The 26,967-nt window shown below is 46.5% G+C and overlaps 2 long non-coding RNA genes across 3 annotated transcripts in view; one reads left to right on the forward strand and one right to left on the reverse strand.

Annotated features, from left to right (window-relative positions):
• Window positions 1-18,775, forward strand: part of LOC137202230 (uncharacterized) — a 39,202-nt gene extending 20,427 nt beyond the window's left edge. The window contains exons 4-5 of the long non-coding RNA XR_010932501.1: window positions 16,016-16,303; window positions 17,435-18,775. This is a non-coding gene — a long non-coding RNA (uncharacterized lncRNA). The remainder of the gene's footprint in view (window positions 1-16,015; window positions 16,304-17,434) is intronic.
• On the reverse strand, window positions 3,056-15,883 carry LOC137202177 (uncharacterized). 2 transcript variants are annotated; one of them, XR_010932481.1, is made up of 4 exons: window positions 15,769-15,883; window positions 13,380-13,501; window positions 10,634-10,714; window positions 3,056-4,568 (listed from the first exon to the last, which is right to left on the reverse strand). It is a non-coding gene; the product is annotated as an uncharacterized lncRNA (long non-coding RNA). The 2 variants fall into 2 exon arrangements; XR_010932480.1 differs by lacking the exon at window positions 13,380-13,501 and having other exon boundaries at window positions 3,060-4,568; window positions 15,769-15,870.
• Window positions 18,776-26,967: the final 8,192 nt, after the last annotated feature.

The following is a 26,967-nucleotide window of genomic DNA, read 5'->3' on the forward strand; positions in this document are numbered from 1 at the left end:
GGGCTTGGCCAACATCATACTCTTCCTGGCTTCTTACCTTTCTATACTTCTTTTCCCCATTCCTTTCCTTGTTTCTCCCTAGATCACTTCCTTAATAAATCATTTGCACATGATTCCTGTTTCAACATGTGCTTTTAGGAACCCAACTTAAGAAAGCAACCATCCCTGATAAACCATGCTGCCATGTAAGGCTGGGATACACATCAAAGTTTACCAGCAAAAAAAGTCACAGAAACATTGCTAAAAGGCTTTGAATTCATTACTGCAAAAAGAATTCTGCTTCAGTTAGGCAGGGAGGGGAGTGTAGAGGCAGAGTAATGGTTCTCACAGCTTTGCTCCTGACAAAGATACAGGAACTGCCTGGGAAATGTGCTCTCTGCAGCCATTTGTGATTTGGGAGGAGCAGTCACAGGGGCTGTTGGTTGTGACTGTCCTTCCTGATTCCTATGGAATGGTCCAGGGTCTCTGTTTTAACTTCCTATTCAGTAAAAGATTTGCAACCCCAAAACAAAGATATTTTGCCCATCCAAACAGGTTTTTAAAAACCCATGTCTCCTGAACTATTGGCCATTCATAGTAACTATAATTTTCTCACTCATCATCTCACCAGAAAGAGAAAACAATGCTTTTCTTTGACTGACATACCAACATACTAAGGACTTGTGCATCTTTTCTTGTTGGCTCCCCACAGTTCCTCCTGGAAGCCATGACATGAAATATAGACATTTGCAGATAAGCAAAAACTGAGAGTATTCATCCTTAGCAGACTTGTAGTACAAGCACTAAATGTTGCTCATCAGGCTAAAGGGCAAGGATATCAGACAGAAACTTGGATCTACAAGTAGGAATGAAAAGCATCATACATGGGTAACAATAAAAGATGATTTTTTTCTTATAATTCCTTTAAAAGACAACTATTTAAAGCAATAGTAATAATAGTTTATTACAGGGTTTAAAACATGTGAAAGTAAAATATATGACTATAATAGCACAAGGACAGGGAGGGTAATAGAATTATTCTCTTTTTAGGTAATGAATTTTATGGGAATTGGTATAAATTAATTAGAAGCAGAATGTAATGAATTAAGAATGTATATTGTAATCCCCTAGAGCTAAACTGATAATATTATACAAAAAGGTGGAGCTAAAAAGCAAATAGCGGAAATAAAATAAACTACTAAAAATATCTGATTAATTAAAGACAGAAAAGAACAGAAGAACAAAAAACAGGTAGGACAAATATAAAACAAATAGCAAGATGGTAGATTTAAACCAAAGCATGTTAACAATTACATTATATGTAAATGAACTAAACACTTCAACTAAAAGGCAGAGATTATCAAATTGGATAAAAATGACCCAAATCTCTGCTGTCTTAAGAGATATACTCTTTAAACATATGGACACTGATAAAGCAAAAGTAAAAGGATGGAAAAATACATTATGCATATATAATACAGGTAATAAGATGAAATATAAACAAAAATAAGAACACACAGAAAACTGGTGGGGTCATGTTAATATCAGACAAAGAAGGCTTCAAGATGTGGCATACTACTAGACATAAAGAGAGAAAAAATTTCATATTGATTAAAGGGTCAGTCCATCAAGAAGATTTAACAATCCTAAATACATGCACTTAGTAACTATGTTAATTTGCTAGCACTGCCGTAGCAAAGTACCTCAGATTGGGTGGCTTAAACAACAAAATTTATTTTCTCACAGTTCTGGAGGCTGGGTGTGTGATATCCTGGTGTTGGCAGTGTTGGTTCCCTCTGAGGGCTGTATTCCGTGTGTCTCCACATTGTCTTCCTTCTGTCCATGTCTGTGTCTAGAACACTATGCCCAATAACTGCAGAATACAGATGTTTCTTTTCAAGGACACATGGAACATTCCCCAAGATAGACCATATGCTGGACCATAACATAAATAAATATTAAAGGACTGACATCTTATGGAGTATATTCTAAAAGAAATCTAGAAAAACCCCAAGTATTGTATTTGGAAATTAAACAACACACTACTAAACAACTCATGAGTCAAAGAAAATATCATAAGAGAAATTTTAAGATATCTTAAACTGAAAGATAATGATAGCACAACATATCAAAATATGTGGGTTGTAGGTAAAGCTATGTCTAGAGGGAAATTTATTGCTTTAAATGCTTATATTACAGAAGAAGAAAAGGTTTGAACAATAATCTAACTTTCCAACTTAAGTAGCTAGAAAAAGAACAAATTAAATCCAAAGTAACAGGAAGAGATTGACATAAACACACTACTATATATATGAAATAGATAACTAATACAGACCTACTGTATGGCACAGGAAACTCTACTCAGTACTCTATAATGGCCTATATGGGAAAAGAATCTAAAAAAGAGTGGATAAAAAAATACATAAATAAAAAAGAGTGGATATATGTATATGTATAACTGATTCACTTCGCTACACACCTGAAACTAACACAACATTGTAAATCAACTATACTCCAAGAAAAAGAAAAAAGAAAAAAAACAAAGTAACAGGAAGAAAAGAAATAATAAAAACAAGAGCAGAAATCAGTGAAAGAGAAAGCCAACAAAAAAATAGAGAAAACCTAAAGTTGGTTCTTTGAAAAGATTAATAAAACCGATAAAATTGGCAAGACTTAGAAATAAAGAGAATGAGAGGGAAAATAAAAGTGAGACCAGGGTAAGGGCTATATGGTGGTTCCTTAACACCGTTCTTACAGGTTTTCTGTATATTTGAAATTACGTCAAAATAAAAATTTAAATAAAGTGAGTGAAATGTGCAAATTGATAATATTGAACGATTCAGATTTTGGTCAAGAGAGATTGTCTTTTTCTGCTGAAATGAAGATAGGAGTGGGGAAGGTGTGGGAAGGAATAAAAGTTATGGTTGAAGACATGGGAGGGCTGAGTTCTTAGATGCATCAATGATGCCCTTAACTGATTAGGCTCTAGTGCACTGCCGTTCTAACCTAGATACCTGTAGAGGCTGTGCAGTGTCTTTGTCATATGCAGTTTTCTGAGCTGCATCAGGTTTCCAGCCAGTTTGCATTCTCTCCTTGATGTTACTTACACTCGACACCTAAACTCCTCTTGTATCTTTAACCTAAACACCATTGTGAAGCCAAGGTTTTTTTCTACAGTGTTATGGGGAAGAGGATTAAGTTTTACAGAGGGAGAAGGCAGGCGTTTAAATTTAGACGTGGATGAAAGCAAATTTCATACTGCATCTGAATCAGAAACGAGGCAGAGTCACTTCTTTATTCTAAAAGCCAACAGCTGCTCAGAGACAAGCAGATTGAACCACTTCCTCCTTGCTCAGAAATTCTCAGAGAGCACACACACACACACATTTATATACACATATGGTCAGAAGAACAAAGAAAAGGAGCACAAGGAAAAATAATTCATTGATGATGTCATTTGCAACTTCAGCGCACAGTTATATGTTTCATATCACATGATTTCCTGCAAAAAGCATGTTCATGAGTCCAGGCAATTCTCTCAAACCAGGAGGTTAAGGATTACATTCAGATAAGCACTAACCAACCAATTAAGACAGACTAGTTTTGTTTTTTATTAAGAAAGAGATACAATTTCTTTTTTAGATTTTTATTATGAAAAATTTCAAAAATACACAGAAGAATAGTGTAACGGCCCCCTCACATACTCATCACCCAGACTGAACAATCCAATTACACTGAGCTGGAAGAAATCATAAAAGAGGAAATCTGCAGTTTGGGATACAGAGCGGGGCACAGTTAAATTTAGCTTTACTGGGAGCTTGCTCCAACTTGATTAATCAGCTAATCAAAACTCTTTGTTTAATTTCAGTTTCCTTATCGTCATAAAGAAAGGCTATTTACAACTCACCAGGTGCACCAAGTTTCTGTAGATCTGGGTCGAATACTCAAGCTCTGTTAATTAATTAATTATATTTAATTAATTTATTTTTTGTCTGCGTTAGGTCCTCACTACTACAGGTGGGCTTTCTCTAGCTGCGGCGAGTGGGGGATACTCTTCGTTGCTGTGCGCAGGCTTCTCATTGCGGTGGCTTCTCTCGTTGCGGAGCACAGGCTCTTGGTGCACAGGCTTTGATAGTTGTGGCACGCGGGCTCAGTACTTGTGGCTCGCGGGCTCTAGAGTGCAGGCTCAGTAGTTGCGGTGCACGGGCTTAGTTGCTCCGCAGTATGTGGGATGCTCCCGGACCAGGGCTCGAACCCTTGTCCCCTGCATTGGCAGGCAGACTCTTAACCACTGTGCCACCAGGGAAGTCCAGAGACTTACATTTTTAAACTACAATCTGCCGTGTTTGAGATGGTGGCAGGGTGTCTGCATGGAGATGACCATTGGGCAAATGGAACTATAAACCTGGGTGTCGGGAGAGAGTTCTGGGACTGGAGATCTGTTGGAAGTGGGAGGCCATAAAACCGGGAGCCGATGTCAAAGAAGAAGTGGGTGGGGAAGAGAGTAAGGCCTGGGTAGAACTCTGTGGAACGCTCCCATTCAGGTTACAGGAGGGACAGGCAGGAGCTAGGCCATGAAGCACACAGCCCTGGGAGAAAAGGAAATAAAAGCGGTTAACCATACAGGGTGGCCAAGGGTGCCGAAGTCCCTCAGAAGGCGGCAGGAGAAGGTCACGGCACAAAGACTACGAGGCAGAGATAAAAATCTAATTTCTATTCAGCACGTCTCACCCCTCTCCCCCCAACCCCTCCCAGTCCCTTCCACTTCTGGAACGCCTGGTCTCTGGGGGGAACATTGCCCTTACTCCTTTCCCCCAATGCTTTTACTCCCTTCTTCTTCCTCCTTCCTCCTGGACTAGCTAATTCCTACCCATCAATCAGACGTCAGCCTCAAAAATCTCTTTTCAGACCTTCCAGTGAGATCAGATCCCACCATCACACACAGTGTACTTTTCCTCTATAAAACATCTAGATTGTCATTGGGTACTTTCACGGCTCTTTGACTAATTCCTACTTCCCCTAGTAGATGGGTAGCTCCATGAGGGCAGAGACCACGCCTGGGTCCTTCAAAGTGTAACACAAGTGTCCACCTCCGGGCCTGGCTCAAGCTGTACTCAATCAAGACTGACTGAATGAATGAGGGCAAGGAGGTGGGGGCACATTCTCAGGACTCAAGGCCAGATGTTCTTTCTGATACAGCTCAGAAATTCCATTCTATCATCTGCGGTTCCCACACACAACTCTGGGTAATGCCAGCTGTCACCATCCCTGCCGCTGCTCCCGTGGCCAGTGTCCTGAGTGGGGTCAGGCCAGCCTCCTGCGCTCCAGCCTCAGCTCAGCTCTGCAGAGATCGCTGACCATGTCAGTGAGAGCTGTTTCGGGGGACTGATAAGGGTGGACGCCAGACTGGAAAGAGTGGGAGGTGAGGAAAGGGAGACAGTGGGTGTAGAGAGCTTTCTCACTAGTTTGGCTTTGAAGGGGAGGAGAGAATTAGAGTGGTAGCTGCGAGGAGCTCTGTGGTCAAAGCAGTTTTATTTTATTTATTTATTTAAATGGGAGCGATTTAAACATGCTTAAATGTCAGTGGGAAAGCTTCAATCAGGAAGGAGAGGTTGAATAAATCGAAGTGAGAAAGGATCCTGAGAGGAAGAGAGAAGGCAGTTCTAAGGGGCACACGGATGTGAATACACGCTCTTTCTGCCTCACAGTTGGCTGAGGCCCCCGCCAAGAGAGGCAGCTGCTCTCCGATTCCAACGTGGGATGCTAGACCACCTAAGCAGGACTGGGAAGGGAAATGTCTGAGAACTAGTTCTGAGTCATTGTATTGACCACCCACCTCCAGCTTACAAAGAGGATGGATGCAAAGCCCAAGAGAGGACCAGAAACTATAAAGGAGATTTCTGGAAGAGAGGCTTGTACCATGGAAAGAAGGGGCGTGGGGTGTGCTTCCTATTTTCTCAAATCAACTAGGGGGGCCAAATAAGGAACTCAAAGGGTGGTCCCTAGAGCCAGGGGAGGAAATCTACAGGGGAGGCGTGGCTGTCAGTGGCTGCGCTTTTACCAAGTGCTCTATTTGAGAGGTAGGTGTGCACTTCCCATGGATCAGATGTGGGCTACAAGTTTGAGACAGAGCGGCCAGAGGTTGGTCTGGGTCAAGAGTTCTCACCGGTAGGGACTTCCCTCATGGTCCAGGGGTTAAGACTCTGTGCTCCCAATGCAGGGGGCCTGGATTCGATCCCTGGTCAGGGAACTAGATTCCACACACCGCAACCAAAGATCCCGCGTGCCACAATTACGACCCGCACAGCCAAATAAATTAAACTAAATTAAGTTAAAAAGAGTTCTCACCGGTGACTTTATACCCCGAGGGACATTTGGCAATGTCTGGAGACATGTTTGATTATCATGTCTAGGGGGCATTACTAGCGGGGTTCATCTAGTGGACGGAGGCCAGGGATGCTGCTACACATCCTACAGTGCCTAGGTTGGGGCAGGTTAGAGGGCAGGATGGTGTAGGTTTGGTGTTGGGAAGTTGAAGGGGTCCCCATATGATGGTCTGAACTTTTTCTGTGGCATAAGAAATTCACCTTCTGCTGGGAGTGAGGGGGATGGGAGAGCCGTGGAGATTTGAAAGACTGAAGAATTGAAATAGCCATTGTAGGAGTCGGGGAGCTCCCACACATAGTAGGGCTGCCAAACAACATGTAAGAGAATGGAGGGGTCCAGAGGCACAGCCCAGACAGATTCCTGGGGGCCGCCCAGGGGTCCCGCAGCAGAGCCTGCATGCCCAGGCCCCTCCACAGAGCACTGCTGAAACCTGGAGTAGCACCGAGGGGCTCTCTGTTAACAGCTCCATCTTCTTTTGGTGCTGTAGGGCTTAGCTGTCCATTAGTCCAACTTCAGCGTGCCTCACTGGAACCACATTGATGATTCAGTTCCTTTTTTTTTTTTTTAGGATGTTGTTGGTAGGAGTTTATTAATTAATTTATTTATTTTTGCTGTGTTGGGTCTTCGTTTCTGTGTGAGGGCTTTCTCTAGTTGTGGCAAGAGGGGGCCACTCTTCATCGCGGTGTGCGGGCCTCTCACTATTGCGGCCTCTCTTGTTGCGGAGCACAGGCTCCGGACGCGCAGGCTCAGCGGCCATGGCTCACGGGCCTAGCCGTTCCGCGGCATGTGGGATCTTCCCGGACCGGGGCACGAACCCATGTGCCCTGCATTGGAAGGCGGACTCTTAACCACTGCGCCACCAGGGAAGCACCCTCCCTTTTTTTTAAGGTAGAAAAATCTTGACAAATATTTTTAAAATTTTTATTTATTTATTTATTTTATTGAAGTAAGTTGATTTACAATGTTGTGCCATTCTCTGCTATACAGCAGTGACTCAGTTACACACATACAGACATTCTTTTTAAATATTCTTTTCCATTACGGTTTATCACAGGATATTGAATATAGTTCCCTGTGTGATACATTATGACCCTGCTGTTTATCCATTCTAAATGTAATAGTTTGCATCTACCAACCCCAAACTCCCAGTCCATCCCTCTCCCTCCCCTCCCCCCCTTGGCAACCACAAGTCTGTTCTCTATGTCTATGAGTCTGTTTCTGTTTTGTAGGTAGGTTCATTTGTGCCATCTTTTATCTTTATTTTTAAAAGCATTTTAAAATTAATTAATTAATTAATTTATCTTTGGCCGTGCTGGGTCTTTGTTGCTGCGCGCAGGCTTTCTCTAGTTGCCGCAAGTGGGAGCTACTCCTTGTTGCGGTGCACGGGCTTCTCATTGCGGTGGCTTCTCTTGTTGCAGAGCACGGGTTCTAGGCGTGTGGGCTTCAGTAGTTGTGGCGCATGGGCTTAGCTGCTCCACGGCATGTGGGAATCTTCCCGGACCAGGGCTCGAACCCCTGTCCCCTGCATTGGCAGGCGGATTCTTAACCACTGTGCCACCAGGGAAGTCCCTGTGCCATATTTTAGTTTCCACATATAAGTGCTACCATATGATGATTCAGTTCCTTGATCAGTGTTGACACAGTAGCTGCGGGGAGCTCTCGGCCTCCATTGCTCCCATTTTGCCTTTACTGAGGGGAGACCTTCTGACTCGTACCTTGTGAATATCATCGAGCAGGGCTCTGCAGCCTGTGTTCCCGGGCTCCTGCAGTAGTCTGTGGGGTATGGAATAGGACACACAGCTCTCAGTGCCTCTGACAGCAATGACTTGGTGCTGCGGTGGGAAAACAGACACTGACCTTGTCGCAAAGGAAATCCATTGGAAGGACAGGGAGTCCCTCACACAATAAAGGGGAAACTGGAAGAACCTACTCTGCAAAGGACAGGAACCTGGGAGGCCTTGGGGACCCAGAAGCAGGAACCAACTGAGAGACTCATCCAGCCACTACGGGGATGTGTCAGCCGCCATCTCTTCTCTGCTTTTGCTTCCCTCCATTCAAGGGTCAGAGGCCAGGAGAGAGTGCCTAGGTGGGCCCACCCCCTCCCACCCCAGGGAGGACATACACCATTTCTCACTTCCATAGGTAATCGGAGTGCTATTCCCAGCATCCAGGGAGCAGAGGCAGGACTGAAAAACAAGTCTTGGGGATCTCCCCGGCTCTGTCGGGAGAAGATTCTGGATGCTCATTTCCTGGAAGAGCCTCCACAGTTCCCAAGAGCCTCTCCTCCACGGTAGAGATTCCTAAACTCTGAGTCTCAGATACCCTGGCCACTCACATGGAGGAGGATTGCATAACAGTTTCAGGTCATCACTGGACTCCCAGTCTAGGGCCCCTGATGTCCAAGTCTCACCTCCTCTCGCCAGCCTCTGTCTGGCTCAGCTGCAGGCCTCATACACTGTCTTGCTGAGGACACGCAATTTAACCACTTCACGCCCACAGACACGTGTGTTACACAATCAGGGCCTGAAGCCTTGTCCTATTAACCTTGTAACTTTTTTTTTTCTAAAAGGGCAAAACACTATTTTAGTCACTGTTTTGCTGGGGGAAAAGTCCTGTTTGTCCTTATGATTCATTTTGGTGGTTTTTGGATGCTGTTGTATTGATTCACGACGACTCAGCATCTGGTATGAATTGAATGGGACTTTCTCTTGGTGACAGTAAAATGAAAGCTCTTATATAAGGCTGACACTAAAAAGAGGCCTGGTGGGAACACAAGAGTTTGAGTAATCTTCAGGACTTGAGTCACTTCAATCAGAAGCTGTACCATCTCAGCAGAGTTAGCAAAAACCGACATGTGGCTTCAGTGTGGTGCTGCCTATGATGTAATGTCTGCTCCTCACTTTCACGCCGATGAGTCTTTGCAGGTCAGACTGCTTCCCACAATGTGTTGTTTTATCCTGTAGCCATTGTCCCAATAGACACACAGGGAAATAGAGGCAGGAAACTGTTAAGGATGTTGCAACAGGGCCAGAGTCTCTCTGGTTTGTTCCAGGATGTTTTCCACAGAAGCCACAGGCCATCCAGTGGTTCTTAATGGGGGATGATTTTGCCACACCAAGGGGCATTTGGCAATGTCTGGAGACATTTTTGGTTGTCACAGCTGGGAGGGTACTACTGGCATCTACTGTGGAGAGGCGAGGGATGCTGCTAAACACCCTACCAGGCGCAGGGCAGTCTCCACAACAAAGCATTTCCCAGCCCCAAATGTCAATAGTGCTGAGGTTGAGAAACTGCTTTAATCCAAAACCACCTGAAATCCCAATGATTTCAGGTCATTAACTGACTTAATGAAAAGGCCACTAGTTATGGTAAAAACAGATCTTTTGAAAACTCATGTAATTTCTGTGTTTAAAAAGTGTATCTATCTTGCCTAGATCTTACTCTCTAAATATCATTCTCTGCTAAAGGGAACCAGGGATCCTGAGAAATGGCCTTTCCAGGGCTGGGACAGATGAACAAGGAAGGTATCAAAGTCCATGGGGTCAGATTAAAAGGACACAGGAGCCGACCTGAAGGGGCTCCCTGTGGTCAAATATGGGATGATTCGAACATCAAAAAGAACAATGCAAATATGCAAAAATTCATATCGGCAGTTGTGTAGCTTTTAGAGGTTTTCTTTATTTAAAAAATGGTATTTCCATTGCTTATTAAACCTAGGTGTTCTCATTTTTCTTGAGCGTTATCAACAATGAGGAAAGGAAGTTTGTATCATCTTGGTTAAGGTCCTGTAGTAAAGGGAGCCACAGTGAGAGTACAGAGTGATCACACAGTCATCATCAAACAAACCATGGCCCTTGTCTGGGATGGTTGCAGCTTTTGTGTGGGAAAGAGAGTGAGAAAGAGAGGATAATGTGTCAACAAGTGATTGCAGAATGGACGGATACATCTATGGTAGGGTGCTTCAGTTGGAATCATTCTCTTATAACCGAAAACCCAACTCAAGTAGGTTTAAACAATAAAAAGAAGTTATTGACGCATACGCAAGAGATCTAGACAGTGCAACATCACTAAAATACAACATCATCCAAAAACTTGAATGGTCCACAGTGAGACAGAACTACACTGCTGAAGCAACTACATGCATGATCATCTGTTTGGCTGCACCCCACAGGTCTGAAAGTCTTGTAATTGGCCAGCTGCAAGACTGAAGAAAGACCCCAGAGACAGTGACAGAGACATCGGTGATAGGTTGGACAGGGGGTCTTACATGTCCGAAGCAACGTCCTGGAGTGCCACCCCACCGTGTACAGCAGACGGCAAGCAGGACACAGCGGCAGTCTTCGCAACTCTATGGGGAGAAGGACGTTACCAGTTATACGGGGAATTGACATCAGGTTGGCTCATCAGTTACCAGGGAAACCAGCGGCTGGGGCAGGTGGGGGCGAGCACGTAGGCAGTTACTATTAAAGCCCTATGATTAAGAGGATTGGACAGTCATGTGAGTAGGGTGTAGGTGAAGCAGGGACTGGTCAAGCAGGGGATGTACAGAGAGCAAGAGAACAGCCATCTTGAAAGGCCTGACCCTACATCATCTTTCTACAAACTTCCTTTCCTCCATTGTTGATAATGATAAAGAATAATGAGAACACCTGAGTTTATGAGGCAATGGAAACACCACTTTTCATAAGGGAAACTTCTAGAAACCATATGGTTCATTTTCACTGTATTTTACAAAATGTTACGGTCAATGGGATAATAGAAATATAAAACCGGAAATGAAAACCAAAACTGCCTTTATCAGTTTGAGAAACACTGCCCTAGTGTGGTGATTGAAAATCCTGGCTACTCCTTAGACTCACCTGGTGAGTTTTGACAACTAGTCATACTGGAGCTCATTCCCAGAGATTTTGATTTAATTGGCCTAGGGTGGGGTCCAGGCACAGGTATTTTTAGAAGCCCTCCAGGTGGTTCTAATGTTGAGAGAGTTGAGAACAGGTGGTCTGGATTTAGGCTGGCCTCAAATGAGACTTGAACAGGAATGTCATCAAGGACCTGTGTTCTCATAGCACTAAATGCTTATATTAGAAAAGAAGGAAGATCTCACATTACTTACTGATCTCAAGCTTCTACTCTAACAAACTAGAAAAAGATGAACAAATTAAGTCCAAAGTAAGGAAATAACAAAGATCAAAGAGGAAATCAATGAAGAGAAAACAGCAGAACAACAGAGGAAATCAATGCAACCAAAAGCTGGTTCTTTGAGAAAATGAATAAAACTGATAAACCTCTAGCCAGAGTGACTAGGAAAAAAATAGAGGAAACACAAATTACCAATGTCAAGAATGAAAGAGGGGACATCACTACAGATTGTATAGCTATTAAAAGGATAATAAGGGAATATTATGAACAACTTTATATCAAGAAATTCTATAACTTAGACGATATGGATAATTTCCTTGAAAGACTCAAACTATTAAAGCTCACTCAATAAGAAATAGATAACTTGAATAGCCCAATATTTATCAAAGAAATTGAATTTGCAGCTAAAAAAACCTTCTCACAAAGAATACGCCAGGCCCAGATGGCTTTACTGGTGAACTCTACCAAACATTTAAGGAAGAAACAATGCCACTTCTATACAAACTCTTCCAGAAAATTGAAGAGGAGGGAATACTTCCCAGCTCATTGTTTGAGACCAGCATTACCACAATACCAAAACCAAAGACACTACAAGAAAATATATAAAAATCCTGAAAATCCCAACATCTACTAAATAGACACCCATTCCTGAGATATTCATCACTTGTTGCCTGCCCCTCCACAGCTCTTTTGAAAAGAAGTTATCCTAACTCAGGACCTAGCTCTTAAATGACCTTGAACTGTACTATGGCCTCCTTCTTCCTGGTTCCAGATGTTTGGACCCAACATTAGCCATTTAACTGGCACCTGGAGACTGGCTTAAAGAGGTGTGCTGGAACCCAACCAAATGCCCTTCTCAGGAGGCTGACCTAAGAGACACAAAGGGAAGGAATAGTTCATGGTGGAAGCTGAGGATGGAGACTCATATTGACTAAGCAGCTGTGGCAGCCATATTAGAACGATGAGGAAAAAGGAGAGGAAATGGATCCAAAGAGTGGAATGGGGCAGATGCATAGGCACAGGCAGAAACTGCAAGAGAGAGCGAGAGAGAGAAAGAGAGTGAGAGAGAGAGAGAGAGAGAGAGAGCTAGTAATGAGGGAATGCCCCAAGTTTCTGTCCCTTGTGACGCCTAGCTCTTCAGATTCTTTGGGATTCACATAGGACACTTTATACTTGACACATGAGTGAACTTCTGTTTCTTATATCCAGAACCACCCTGACTAACCAAAATGCTCAATAAAAGTTAAGTTCCTTCCCTTCCTACAGGTTAAGTCCTTGGTGTCACTTAGCCTAAAGACATCAGAGGCTACCTTCTTCATTCCCAAAGGCCTCAGAGCCTTAATTGGATTCTCTTTTTTGTGTGTGTGCTCATTAAACAAAAAAATTTTTTATTGAGGCATAACACAGTCAAGTACACAAATCTTACGTATATACATCAAAGAATTTTTACACACACACACATATACACACACACACCTTTATATAACTACCACCCAGACACAGAACATTTCCAATGCTTATAGAAGGTTTACTTTTTCTACTCTCTGTGGAGTCGCAGATCAGATTATGAGCAGTTGGTTAGGTGTCCATGCGCTATGAACTGAATTGTGCTCTCCCATAATCCATATGTTGAAGTCCTAACCTCCGATGTATATATTTGGAGATGGGGTCTTTAAAATGTAATTAAGGTTAAATGAAGTCATAGGGTGGGGCCCTAATCTGATAGAATTGGTGTCCTTATAAGAAGAAAAGACAGCAGAGCTCTCTCTTCCTCCTCCCCCTCCCCTGCACACATAAAGAAGAGATCATGTGAGTACCCAGGGACGTGGTGGCCATCTACAAGCCAAGAAAAGAAGCCTTAGAATGAAACCTACCTTGTTGGAATCTGGATCTTGGACTTCTAGCCTCCAGAACTGTGAAAAAGAAGTTTCTGTTGTTTAAGGCACCCAGTCTATAGCATTTTGTTATGGCAGCTCAAGCTGTCATACCATGTGACCTATACCAAGAATGAAGAGAGGAGAAAGAAGTTTTGAAAAGAAAACTACCCTTGGTAGGAGCTTGGGCAGTTGACCCTACAATGCAAGCAGGCGGCCTGTGCCCAGCATGCGACAGGGTTGAGGGGGAGAGTGCTGGCAGCACAGCCTGGAAAACAGGCAGCCCCTCGGGCCTCCAAGTCCAGTCTAGTTCCAGGCTGATGTGGACATATTGCAAGGAGACGTTGACAAATTTGGAACTACAGTTAAATGTCAACCAACAGCCTCTCGTTCATCTGTCCCTTAGGAAGTGCTCCAAGACGGCCTAACGATCCATTTTATTTTCCTGATCCAAATGTGACCCTGGTGGGTAGAACCATCTGAGCATTGACTTAACAGGAAAAACTAACCCCTCAGCAGAGAATGGACTCAGCGCAACTTAGCAGCCAGATCATCCTGGACCACCTCTGAAGAGCCAAGCTGTGCTGCCACTTCCTTCTGCTAGTAAACAGTCACTACTCCTCACCTGGATATCGGGGAACCCTTGGCCAGGAGTAGCTGGGAGGGGTCAGTCCTGGTCCAAGCTCCCTCACTTTGTCATTGCCCTGTGGGTTGTCCCCTCATAGGCTTCTGTGTCCTAAGCTGGCCACTCACTAAACTTGTCACTCCTTGTGTCAGAGCTTTTGTATCAGTTACAGAGAGCTCTTGGTCTCTGCCTCTGAAACTGCTCTATTTTTATCTCTAAAGGAGAGTTCTGTTGCTTCCATAATTTCTCTTCCTATTTGTTATGGCAACGCCGCAATGCAGCCCCTTCACCCACCTGCAACGTGACCCACCGCAGACGGCTGTCCTCTCTGGGCTCCCATGGTGGGGAGCAAGGGAAGGATACACCCCAAACTCGAGGTAGTGGGTGCCTCGAGGCAGGGGGAGGGGATGCAGTCAGAGAGGGACACTGGGGGATTCACCTCTGTTAGTACTTTTTTTTTTTAATGAAATTATCTCATTTATTTGATTTGTTTCTTTATTTCTGTCTTCCCTGCTCTATGAGAACTGTGACCCCAGTGAAGAGTGTTTACTGGTGTATCCTTGCCATCTAAAACCGTGTCTGGTAAATGGTAGTAGGTATGCGATATTTGTTGAATGATCTTGTTAATCCAGGAGCAAGGCTGGTTCTCAGCTCTGAAAGGGAACACGATCTTTGATAATAATCATGAAAACAAATTCAAACACAAGGAAAGACGTGGATTCCAATGGAGATCTCTCTGAAATCAAACCTGACAAGCAATCTCCTTTTCCCCTGATTCTCTTTATAGCTCAAATACCGTAAAGTCTCTGCAGCAACTGGCACCCCGTGAAGTGCATTTAAGGAGGGATAACACAGAGGGATTCATCTATTTCTGCAGACGGGGGAAAGTCTGTTTAGTCTCTGCCAGGCTGAAAGGTGGAAAAGGCACTAAGGATATACATCCACTTTCTTACCTCTTCTCTGTCTGGCTCCTACTTGGCTTTCAGGAGTCAAGGGATCCTCCCCCAAACCTCACATTCAGCTGCATCTCCCCTGAGCTCTCACATCTTCCGGGCTTCGCTACCCTAGAGTAAATCCGGCTTATATTTGTGGGGTTACCTGGCTGTCTCCCCTGACACACTCCGGGCTCTAGGAAGGCAAGGGCCTGGTGTTGGTCACGGCCATGTCCTTGGCCCAATTCATGGCACAGAAAAAGCTGCCGGAATGTTTGCTGACTGCATGAGGGCGGCAGCCGCACACCACCTGCCCCGGAGTGCCTAGAATCCCACCGCCTGTGACCCTGACGCGCAACACGGCACAGAGGCCAGAGAGCTAGTTGGGACCCCACAGGCTCAGGTTTCCCAGAACAGTTTCTCTCCGGAACGTGGGTCTTCCACCTCGCTCAGAGTAACGGGTCAGGGCCTAAGCTTCTGAGGTAGACGCCGGCCTTAGGAGAGAGGCAGTGCGAATCCTCTGTTGGCCTCTTGCGGGAGGCCTGAGTCTGTGAAGGCGCCAGTGGAGCCGCCGAGCAGCCTAGAGGGAGACTTCCCGGGTGGGAGCTCTCTCCAACTGGTACGAAGGGGCGGGCGAGGGCCTGTCCCCCTCTCGGAGGGCATTCCCTTTCTCTGGACCATGGGTTCTGGGGTATTCCCCTCTAAATTCTGGGGGTCAATAACGTTTAGGGGTGTTCCGAAGTGGGGGACGCTCCGGCGGTTCCCCCCGCCCCGGGCCCCGAGACCCCGGGACCAGCCGTTCCCCTCGGACGCTCCCCGCGGCCGCCCTTACCTGCAGCCCGAGGAGGAGGGGCCGCTGCCCACGCCCCGGCCCTGCCCGGCCCGGCAGCTCAGCGCGCCCGCCGCCCGCGTCCCCCGCACTCCGGACCGAGCCCGCCCGCTCGCTCGCTCCGCGGCCGCCGCGCGCTCCCTCAGCCCCCCGCCCGTCCTGTTAGTATGTTTGTGTTGTTCTCCTTACGCCGGGTGATAGGGCCGTGGGTGTTTTGTATTTTTATGCCTTGTTGTATGTCCTGTTTCAGAAAAGCTGTGTAAAAAAGATTAACACAAAGTAAAGTCGGCATACATGAATATTACCAACAGCGTGTGGAGCAAAACTCGCCCAAGGGAGCTGAGCGGCCTCCTTCCCTCCCAGCCGAGCCCCGAGTGGCGCCTCGCAGGCTGGGCTGTTGATGGTGCTGGAACCCTTGTGCAAGTGGGTGCAGGGTCCCCGGAAAGCCTGGATCGGTATCTGATACGCACTGCTCGGGCTGCAGACACCAGTCTCTCTCGGAATGTGTTTTGGGACTACTCCAGGACCTGGAAAGGAGGTGCGTGGTGGACATGGTCGGGCAAGGGAAAAAACAAACAAGCAAACACACAGAAACAAAATCCCAACCCTTGTTTCTGGCCCTTGGGTGACCATTAAATCTTCTACCACGGTGAAAGAAGGGGGAATGGTTGCTGGGGGGCCCCCAACTTCCTATCCCGACACCCCAACCTATCTCCCTGGCCAGCTCTTTTCTCCCTTTGCCCACATCGGCTTTTCCAAACTCCACCTCCACCTCCACCCCCATCTCCCCGCGGTGGCTCTGAACACACACCCTCCCTGCCTGCTGCACGGAGCAGAGAGCACGCCTGCCTCTGACGGGACTTATTTCAACCTCCTGCTCTCCTTCCCCCCACCCCTCACCAAACTTCGCTACGCCCACGCCCACCTTTTTCTCTCTGTCTAAGGCCAGACCTCCCGAGCTCGCAATCCATCTCCTCCCATTGGTTCTGCAACCTCAGAACCTTTCATTGTCTTCAGCCTCTTTCCTCTCAGCTGTGTGCTTCTCATCAGCCTTTAAACAAGCTCAAGTCCTTCCCATCAAAGTCTCCCCCTTGCCTCCCCTTCCCCATCCGGCTACTTCCAGTCACTCTGCTCCCCTTCCACATAAACAAGAAGGACCCTCCCTTGTCTATGCTCAGCCTAATTTTTAGTTCTGTTAAAATGAGAAATGAGGTGAAAATATCTAGACACCAAGAAACCTAGAGACCCGTCCAGAAGGTTTATTCTACATTCCCTTTTCTCTCTAAACAACATCATGCAGGTTTGGTTGTGACCACACTGGTTTCCGTCTTCTCCTTGGTGTATTTAAAAAATAATGTGGGGAGAATTGGATCCCCTAACTTTTAGGGGAGCTGCCCCAGAGTGTCCACAACCAATCAACCTGTTTCAAAGGGAAGGGGGAGGTCACCTTCCGATCAAAGCTCCATTTCCTCCTCGAGGCAGGCCCCTCTCTGTTCAGTCATTGGCACAATTTTGGGACGAGAATTTCCCTCGGAACTTTTGAAAACGCTGCATATTCGTTTTGTACCAATGATGTAAAATATGTCTTCGTGCGAAAGGGGAACACAGAGTTTGGTGAGACTTTGAATCATAAACCATCACAATATGCTTTGTTTATCTTTTTTTCCAGAAAGAGAAGAAAGCAATATAGCTCAATGGTGGTATTACAGGGTTTTCAGGCCTTTGGAAGAGAATTTAACCACGGGGCTCCTGGAATATCTTTGAAGCCAAGATTCTGGAAAGCATCGTCTACCTATGTGCTTTACTTTCTCGTCTCCTGATCCGTCCGCCTCTGTTCTGCCGGGCCTCGACCCCCACTGAGGCAGCGCTCCCTGGGGCCTCCCCACCTCCCTTGTCACTCCATTGCTGGAACCCCTTCAGTCCTCAGCATTCTGGCTGCTTCTCTGGTTCCCCGACATTTAATCACACCACACTGTGGGGTCCTTGGGCTTTGCCAAAGGGTCCGGTGGGGGTGTTGTACTAAGTCAGGGGTCACGTTAGCCTTGCCTGGCCTCCCGCCCTCTTGCTTTCTTGCCATCAGCTTCTCCTCCCCTTTACCTTTCATTTTGCCATGGCACCTGCGAAACCTACCTCCCTGTCATCTGAAGCATCTCCCCCTCCTTTGAATCTTGAGATCTACTGACACCCAGGCCCTCCCGGGAGGGAGTGGGTGTTTCACCTTCTAAAACAAGCCCTCAGGGCTTCCCTGGTGGCGCAGTGGTTGAGAGTCCACCTGCCGATGCAGGGGACATGGGTTCGTGTCCCGGTCCGGGAGGATCCCACATGCCGCGGAGCAGCTGGGCCCATGAGCCATGGCCACTCAGCCTGCGCATCTGGAGCCTGTGCTCCGCAACGGGAGAGGCCACAACAATGAGAGGCCCACGTACCACAAAAAAAAACAAAACCAAAAACAAAACTAAAAATAGAACCACCATTGACCCAGCAATCCCACTACTGGGCATGTACCCTGAGAAAACCATAATTCAAAAAGAGTCATGTACCAGAATGTTCATTGCAGCTCTATTTACAATAGCCAGGACATGGAAGCAACTTAAGTGTCCATCAACAGATGAATGGATAAAGAAGATGTGGCACATATATACAATGGAATATTACTCAGCCATAAAATGGAACGAAACTGAGTTATTTGTAGTGAGGTGGATGGACCTAGAGACTGTCATACAGAGTGAAGTAAGTCAGAAAGAGAAAAACAAATACCGTATGCTAACACATATATATGGAATCTAAAAAAAAAAAATGGTCAGAAGAACCTAGGGGCAAGATGGGAATAAAGATGTAGACCTACTAGAGAATGGACTTGAGGATATGGGGAGGGGGAAGGGTAAGCTGGGTCAAAGTGAGAGAGTGGCATGGACATATATACACTACCAAATGTAAATTAGATAGCTATTGGGAAGCAGCCGCATAGCACAGAGAGATCAGCTCAGAGAGATCAGCTCGGTGCTCTGTGACCACCTAAGAGGGGTGGGATAGGGAGGGTGGGAGGGAGGGAGATGCAAGAGGGAAGAGATATGGGGACATATGTATATGTATAACTGATTCACTTTGTTATAAAGCAGAAACTAACACACCATTGTAAAGCAATTATACTCTAATAAAGATGTTAAAAAAATAGCCTCTTCTGCAGTCATAATAATATAAACACTATTGAATTAGTTAAAATTGTGATGAACTGTCTTGAGAAGATAAGGAAGGAAAAGGAAAGTGTAGGATGTGTGGGTGCGGGAGCGTGCAGGCGGAGAGGTGTGTGATAAGACAGCTTCATCTTCATCTTCTAGAATAGGAGGTTGGAAATCAGCAGATGATGGTTCAAAGTGAAAAAAAATCAGTCAGTAATCATATAAGCATATGATTGAGAATTAGGGAGGTAAATACCAAAAGAACTGGCTTAAGAGTTTGAACTTTGCAGGGCTGGATTACGAGACTATTGCTATTTAACCAATATTTATTGTACAACTGACCAAATAAAAATTAAATTAGGAAGATAAGTAAAACAGGTCAAACCAGAGCCTCTCTGCTTGGGCTAGGACGGCAGAACTCAGCACCAGCCCATCCCTGGCACTCTCACAGCACAATTCGAAACTAGACAAACCATGGTTTCAAAAAATTCCCAGAAAACAAGAGAGAACCGCCAAATGCCTTGGATGAGAAACAGCCACTTAAACAACAATTAATCTCTCTGTGATTCAGGATGAGAGAATTTTGCTGTATTTAGTTTCTACAGAGAAGCTAATGCAGACATCCCCTTTCTGTAGTTTATTCAGCACACAGAATCTAGAAGAAGCTAGAGTCACCCCTGCCCCGAAGCTAGAGCCCTTCCCCACCCCCACCCCCCACCGTTTCGCCGCTACTCCTGGCTGAAGGCTGAAGGCCTTTCTGGTCCTTCACAGAGATGTGAGGAGGTCTTGATAAAGCAGGTAGGGAAAAGCCCTGTTCCCAGAGCTGTCTCTGACAATGTGTAGAATTTTTCAGACACAATCTCGGCCAGTTTAAATCAAGGAAACTGCATATTTTGGTTAAGTCCTTCCTGGGCCAAGTTTTTAGATAGATTTCCAGCAATGTCAATGCATGGTATATAATTATAGTATCTTCAAATTAGGAAGAGGCTGCATGAAGATGGTAATATAACCTACTGCATTTAGAAAACTTTTCAGCCTGAATCATGTAGAACAGGGATGTATTTTTCACTATCTTATTTCACAGTCACATGTGAAATATGTCTTTTTTAAGCATTAGGAATTTATATATTTATAACATCTGCAAAAGAGAACATTACACGTGGGGTCTGCCCCAAGGATTTCCAGGAACACCTCTTTCTGTGGGGTTTGTAACACAGAAGAATTTTTTGAGGTGTGTCCCCAGGGTTTGCCTCTTCATCTGAGAACTTTCACACCCCTGGCCATTCCCAAGAATGGGCCCTGCCCTACACACACACACACACACACACACACACACACACACACACACACACTCACAGAGCCACAGAACAGAGAGGTGGCCAACCCAGAGGAAGCACTCCAGAGGCAGCTGAGCCAATTGCCCTCCCTGGCCTGGGGATTAGGAATTGGGTCACCTAGAGACGGGTCAGTTAGTATAGGCACCAAAGTTTAGGGTCATGAAAAGACCAGCTGTGTTTCAGCAGAGATGAGAAAGCCAGTCTGCAGGGAGAGAAAGAGAAAGAGAGTGAAAGAGAAAGAGAGAAGGGAAAAAGCAGATGTACTGGGAAGCAGAGATGAGAGATCTCGTGTTCTGAGAGAGACAGTCATCGGGCAGAGACCAACAGAGGCCAGGAGACAGTGACCAAGCAGCAGAGTGATGGACAAAGACACAGAACACAGTAGGAAAAAAAGAGAGACAGAGTCATAGACTGAAAGACAAAGGGACAGGGCGATGGCACCGTGGCTCCCCACATGTCCCTCCACCCCCAGCTTGGCTGCTCCTTGGCCCAGGAGGTAAAGCACCACTTTCCTGTCCTTTTCAGAATAATCTGAAATCTGGGTGATTCAGTCACCAGACAGTGCTTGGGACTGAAGGGAGCTCGGCTTCAGTTTTGTTTCTGTTCTGATAATTTATTTTTACCCTTTTTGGGGAAGGGGGCATTCAGTGCTTTTTGTTTTTTTCTCCAAAGGGAAGGGAATTAAGCATGACAGTCAGTATAACAAAACTTGCTAAATATGTCTCTGTTCAGACAACGGTATTTTTTCTCTAACTGCAGTCATTAAGTCAATGCTGCTGTAGGTGTGACACTTAAGTGACTGGGTTTTTATTTTTGTCCCCAAGGTAGAAAACTCTTGCCTACTTTCTTACTGTGCACTGGTTGGGTGAGGTGTCCAAGATTGTTCTGCAACTTCAGAGAGCCAGGAACGGTTGATCCATGTAGGGCTCTGCCTTTGTCATCCCTGTGGAGTAAAAACCCCGCAACAGCAGGTTTTGAGACTGTTCTGTCCACCAGCTTGTAGTGTGTAGTAGGTACTCAATAAATCCTAGAATGGACAATAAATCCTGGAATGGACAAGGGACACACAAACAAGTGCCTGTGGGTATAACCAGGGCCCAGGAATGGGCGGAGGAGAGCACAGGGGGCCGAGGTCCTGGGCTTCAGGGGTCTCCCCCATTTCCAGGTGGGCCCCAGTGGCCCCTTTCCTGCCGTGGGGCTGGCTGTGACGCTGCCTGGATGGAGTCAGGGCGGGTCCTGGGTTATGCCTGCCCTGGGACAGCAGAGGCTCAGGAGGAAGTGGGAGCGAGCAGGCTCACTTCCGGTCTGGCTCGCGGCAGAGGAATAAAGCTGGTTCCAGGGTGGAGCTCACGAGGGTGGGAGCCATAGGGATCTGAGAGAGGGACCTAGGCTGCCCTTTTCTCATCACAGCGAACATGCCAGGCTGGGCTCCGATGAGGCCGCTGCCATCTCCCCCCCTCCATTTCTTCCTGTGTCCCTGCCTCAATTCTGCAGGCGCAGGAGGGAAGGGAGGGTGCCCAGCCCAAGCCCATCCCGGCTGTGCAGAGGGATCACAGGGTCTGGGGAGACTACCCCTCTGGTCACCACCCAGGTGACCTGAAGTGTCACAGAGCTGCAGTTGCCAGTGGTGGGCTGGGCTGCAGCCTCCCCAGCTGTCCCGGCGGAGGGTTGAGGCTGCCCCCTCCAGCCCCGCCAGCCCCACCAGCCCTGCCAAGTTAAGGCAGCAAGGCCAGCGCTGCTCTCCCAAGTGTTGATTCAGTCGTTTGTTCATTGACTGACTGCCTCCTCCCATGAGAACCCAAGGCCCAGTGGCCCACAGAAGGTGCTCCATAAGCATCAGAAGCAGAACGAAGGGCCCTCCCTTTTCAGGTGTACTTTAGTCTCTGCATTTCACCAAAGGCTGGCGAGTCCATTTTCCTGAGTTTCCGGGTCTGAGATTTCCTTTAATTTTCTTCCTGGCTTCGGGAGTCCTGGGGGGCCCTCGTCCCCTAAGGATCCTGTAGTTTTCACTTTATTGTCTCAGGCAATGGCTGTTGCCACGTGAAGTTCAAAGCTGTGCTGGTTATCAACATTTTTGAAAGTCATCTGACTTTGTTTCTTCTGCTTGAAAGTTGGGAGAAGCCTTTATTTTTCCATCAAGTTTAGGAATTTCACCAGAATATATCTTAGGGTCGGGTTGGCTTCTCATTTGAATTGGTACAAGATGGTACATCTTACTTCATTGTAACAATTTAGCAAATGTTAAGGGCTTACTATGTGCTAGGCACTGTTTTAAGTTCTGGGGAGACAGCTGTGAAGAAAACAGAAAAAACTCTCTGCCCTTGTGTGTGTGTACCTGTGTGTGTGTGTGTGTGTGTGAGAGAGAGAGAGAGAGAGAGAGAGAGAGAGAGAGAGAGAGCACGTGCGCGCCCACCCGCTAGAGGGAGGGTAGAAGGGAGGGAGAGGGAAATAGGAAGAGAGAAAACAAACAAGTTTTGATTACTGATCCCGTTCCATTGATTTATTTATAAACTTCAGGAACTTCCCCCCCCCCCCCGCCCCATATTAAATCTTCACACTTTATCCTAAATGTCCGGCATTTTCCCCGAGCTTTGCTTCCATCTCTCCATTAATTTCCCCCATTTGCCACAGAGGTTTCTCTTGCCTATCTTGTTTAATAATCCAATCTCCTCTAATCCTATTAATCACAGTTTCCAGTGACAAGCTAATGTGACGGGCACCCACTTGCCCTGCACTGTCCTTGTCTGATCACCCCGAGAATTGGTAATAGCTGTTTTCTAAAATCTTCTTTCATTTCACGTGAGACATCCTTTTCAGAGAATAGGATTAGCAATACAATTTCACTGCTTTCTTCTTTTACTTCTGTGCTCCGGGCTTTCTCACTGACATCAGATTAGTTTTCTTCCTCTTATATTCAGACTTCCTTGCAATTCATGTGTAGATCCAATGAGAGCAAGTGGATTTTTTTTTAATCATTAAACCTTGTAATATATATTCGTTCAAAAGGGAGGAGAGGGCTTCCCTGGTGGCGCAGCGGTTGAGAGTCCGCCTGACGATGCAGGGGACACGGGTTCGTGCCCCCTTCCGGGAGGATCCCACGTTCCGCAGAGTGGCTGGGCCCGTGAGCCATGGCCGCTGAGCCTGAGCGTCCAGAGCCTGTGCTCCGCAACGGGAGAGGCCACAACAGTGAGAGGCCCACGTACCGCATAAAAAAAAAAAAAAAAAAAAAAAACGGGGAGAGAGAGGAAATCGGGAAGGAGAGGAGGGGAGGGGAGAAGACAGGACGATTTAAATAATTTAAATGGCATCTCTCCGCAATGAGCAGAGATCGGAGATGTGGTGGGAACCTGTGGTTCTCTCCGTGGTCTAGGGTCCCACGTGCCCCTTATATGTGAGCATCTCATCATGACTCTAATATCTAAAGATGTGTTTTTCAAACAAGACCCATAAGGTAAACCAACTACTTCATCTGCCCAACCAAAGAAACAGCTATCTCTTCCCAACTGAAGGGAAAACTGGCTGAAGTGGATTTTCAATAGATGGTACTATACAGTAGAGAAATGTATGGGTAATTTAAAGGGTTTTCATGAGTGACTCTGACTATATGGGGTAAAGTCTTACATGGAGATTTTCGAATCCAATCCTCATGTAAGATGTGACCCCATTGTACTAGACGTCTCAACCACAGTGTCTGGGATGCCATAGCCCCTTCTGATGGCCAAAGTGGGCAGACCCCTTTCCTCAGAGACCCCAATTTATAGCCCCCCCCCCCCCCGATAATCTATGGCTTGGTACAAATAGGCCACATGAGCCAATTGGATTCTCCCTCTCTCAAACCTGAAATTGGAACCACCAAAGAAGGAGGCTGTTAGCCATGGCAGCTGAGGCTTGAAAGTCACACACTGCCACTTCTGCAGTTCCCTCCTGGCCACACAGGTCAGCCCTGTTCACTGGGAGGGAACTTCATGGACACAATTCACCACCTGTGATGTGCCAGGCACTGTTCTAGGTTGTGAGGATATAGAGATGAACAAGGTCCCGGCTCTTATAACACTTACCCAGAGGGCTGCTCTAGGCAAGCAAGAAATAGGTACATGAGCAAGATGGTCAGAGAACAGCAGAAAGCCCTGAGTTTTGGAGTGAAGCCATGAATTTTCTCTGCAAGTAACTATTTTCTTTTTGAGAAACAGCTCTCAGCTTTCTATTGGGTTCTGTTGTTGTTTGTAAGATTAAGTATGGAAGAAGGGTTGATGATGAGGTTAAGTAACTAAGGGGGTAGATTGTGGAGGATAAACGTCATCAACTCACTTTGGCTTCAAAACCAAGGAACACGCTTCCTATATTTTGAGAATTCCCCACCCAATGAACTCACACCTCCCCATGGCGGAAGCCAGATTGTTTCCCAGCCTCACCTGCAGATGGGGCAGAGCATGTGACTTAAGACGCCACCAATCTGATGCACTTGCATGAGGCTAAGTGTCACTGAGAAGCAGGTGCCAAGGCATCTTCTCTAGAGAGGATGACAGCAGATCCACCCGGCTCTCAGAGGCAGCAGGAACAGGCACCCCAATGGTGGTGTCCAACATCAAGTGCACCCCCAGGGCAAATGACGGTGTGAGCAATGGGGGTTATCCACACAGATGGCCTCCTTGCCTGGTTCTCTGTTTTCCTGGAGATTTTATGAGGTACCTAATATCCTTTAACAAATTCCTTTCCAGCTTAGACCAGCTAGAGAGGAGTCTGTTGCTTGTAAACAAGAACTCTTGCTGGTACATGAAGGGAGAACGGCAATAAACAAGATGATTTCAGATAGAGGTCAGTGCTAGGAAGAAGTTAGCACACAGGGATGTGGATGGGCATCTCCTAAGGAAAGGTAGCATGACATTGCAACTGACTGCATGGCAAACCATAAAATGCAAATTATGTATCATCACTCACGTAGCATCTACACACATGTAACAGTGAACAACAACCAAAAACACAAGGTGATGTGAAAGAGAGTGACAGGCTAGGGCAGGGGCTATATTTTTGATAAGGTGGTCAGGGAAGCTTGTCTGAGGAGGTGACATTTGAGCTGAGACCTGAAAGATGAGAAGGAACCAGCCACGCAAAGATCTGGGTAAGGAGAATTCTAGGCAGAGGGAGCAGAAAATATAAAGGATGAATTGGGGAAGCTGAGGGATATATGGAAGGTTGGTGTGTTTAGTGGGTAAAGAACACGATGAGGGACTTCCCTGATGGTCCAGTCATTAAGACTCGAGCTTCCACTGCAGGGGGCACAGGTTTGATCCCTGGTTGGGGAACTAAGATGCCACAGGCCGAGTGGCACAGCCAAAAGAAAAGAAGGACATGATGAGATTGGACAGTAGGTAGGGGCCAGTTCATGCCAGGCTTTGCAGGCCATGGCCAGGCATTTGTGTTTGATTCTAAGGGTGGTGGGAAGCCATCAGAGGCTTTAAGCAGGGAGTGATAGGGTACTGTGGTAACCAGTCTCCAAAATGCTCCCATTGATCCTCACCCCCTGGTATTTACACGCTTGTGTAGTCCCTCCCACACAGAATATAGCTGATGAGTGTAACCCTAGAATACTGCAGAAATGAGCATGTGACTTTCAAGGCTAGGTCATAAAAGACATTGTGACTTTGGGACTTCCCTGGTGGTCCAGAGGTTAAGACTCTGCACTCCCAGTGCAGAGGGCCTGGGTTTGATCCCTGGCCAGGGAACTAGATCCTGCATGCCGCAACTAAGAGCCTGCATGCTGCAACCAAATATCCCACATGCCACAACTAAAGGAGCCTGCACACTGCAGTGAAGATCCCTCGTGCCGCAACTAAGACCGGTGCAGCCAAATAAATACTAAAAAAAAAAAAAAAAAAAAAAAGACATTGTGACTTTGTCTTGCTCCCTGAGTCACTCCCTCTGGGGAAGCCAGCTGCCACGTTGTGAGGATGCTCAAGCAGCCCGATGGAGAGGCCCACTGGTGATGCACTGAGACCTCCTGCCTACAGTCTTGTGAGTGAGACACCTAGGAAGCAGATCCTCCAGGCCCGGTCAAGCCTTCAAATGACTACAACTTCAACCGACATCTTGACCACAACTTCACGAGAGACCCCGAGCCAGAACCACCCAGGTAAGCAGCTCCAAATTCTTGACCCATACGTGTGTGTGATCATAAATATTTGTTGTTCTAGGCCACTGAGTTCTGGGATAATTTGCTACCTCTACCCATTCTTACGGCTGGTGTCTGTTCTGCTTGGTAGATGCCCATGCTTTAGTAGTTGTTAGGTATCTTGACTATTAGCCCTGAGTAGGAGTAATGACACAGAGAGGAGGTAGAGTCATGAGTGAGAGGAGACCAAACGGTGGAGGCAGAGAGAAGGGCAGCACCCTGGGGAGGGCTGGGTCACTCGTGCTACTTGGGGGAGGACAGAGCAAAGACCTGCATCCAGGTTGTTCTCCTGGGTTCCCAAGTCTGTGTCCTCACTGTAAATACCCCACGACTTTGGGTGAGACGGGTGAGCTCTCTTCCTTATTCCACTCCGAGCAATTTCAGACCTGAGGCTGGAGGATGGGGCTGTTGTCCTGGTTCCCTCTCTTGGGCCGAGTAGAGCGCTCAGTCCAGATATGGGCACCGGCCACCGGCCAGCTTCCTCCACGCAGTTATGACCGCATACTCACCGCATGTC

This window comes from Pseudorca crassidens, chromosome 1, assembly GCF_039906515.1.
Source record: "Pseudorca crassidens isolate mPseCra1 chromosome 1, mPseCra1.hap1, whole genome shotgun sequence".
In the NCBI taxonomy this organism is placed as follows: Eukaryota; Metazoa; Chordata; class Mammalia; order Artiodactyla; family Delphinidae; genus Pseudorca; species Pseudorca crassidens.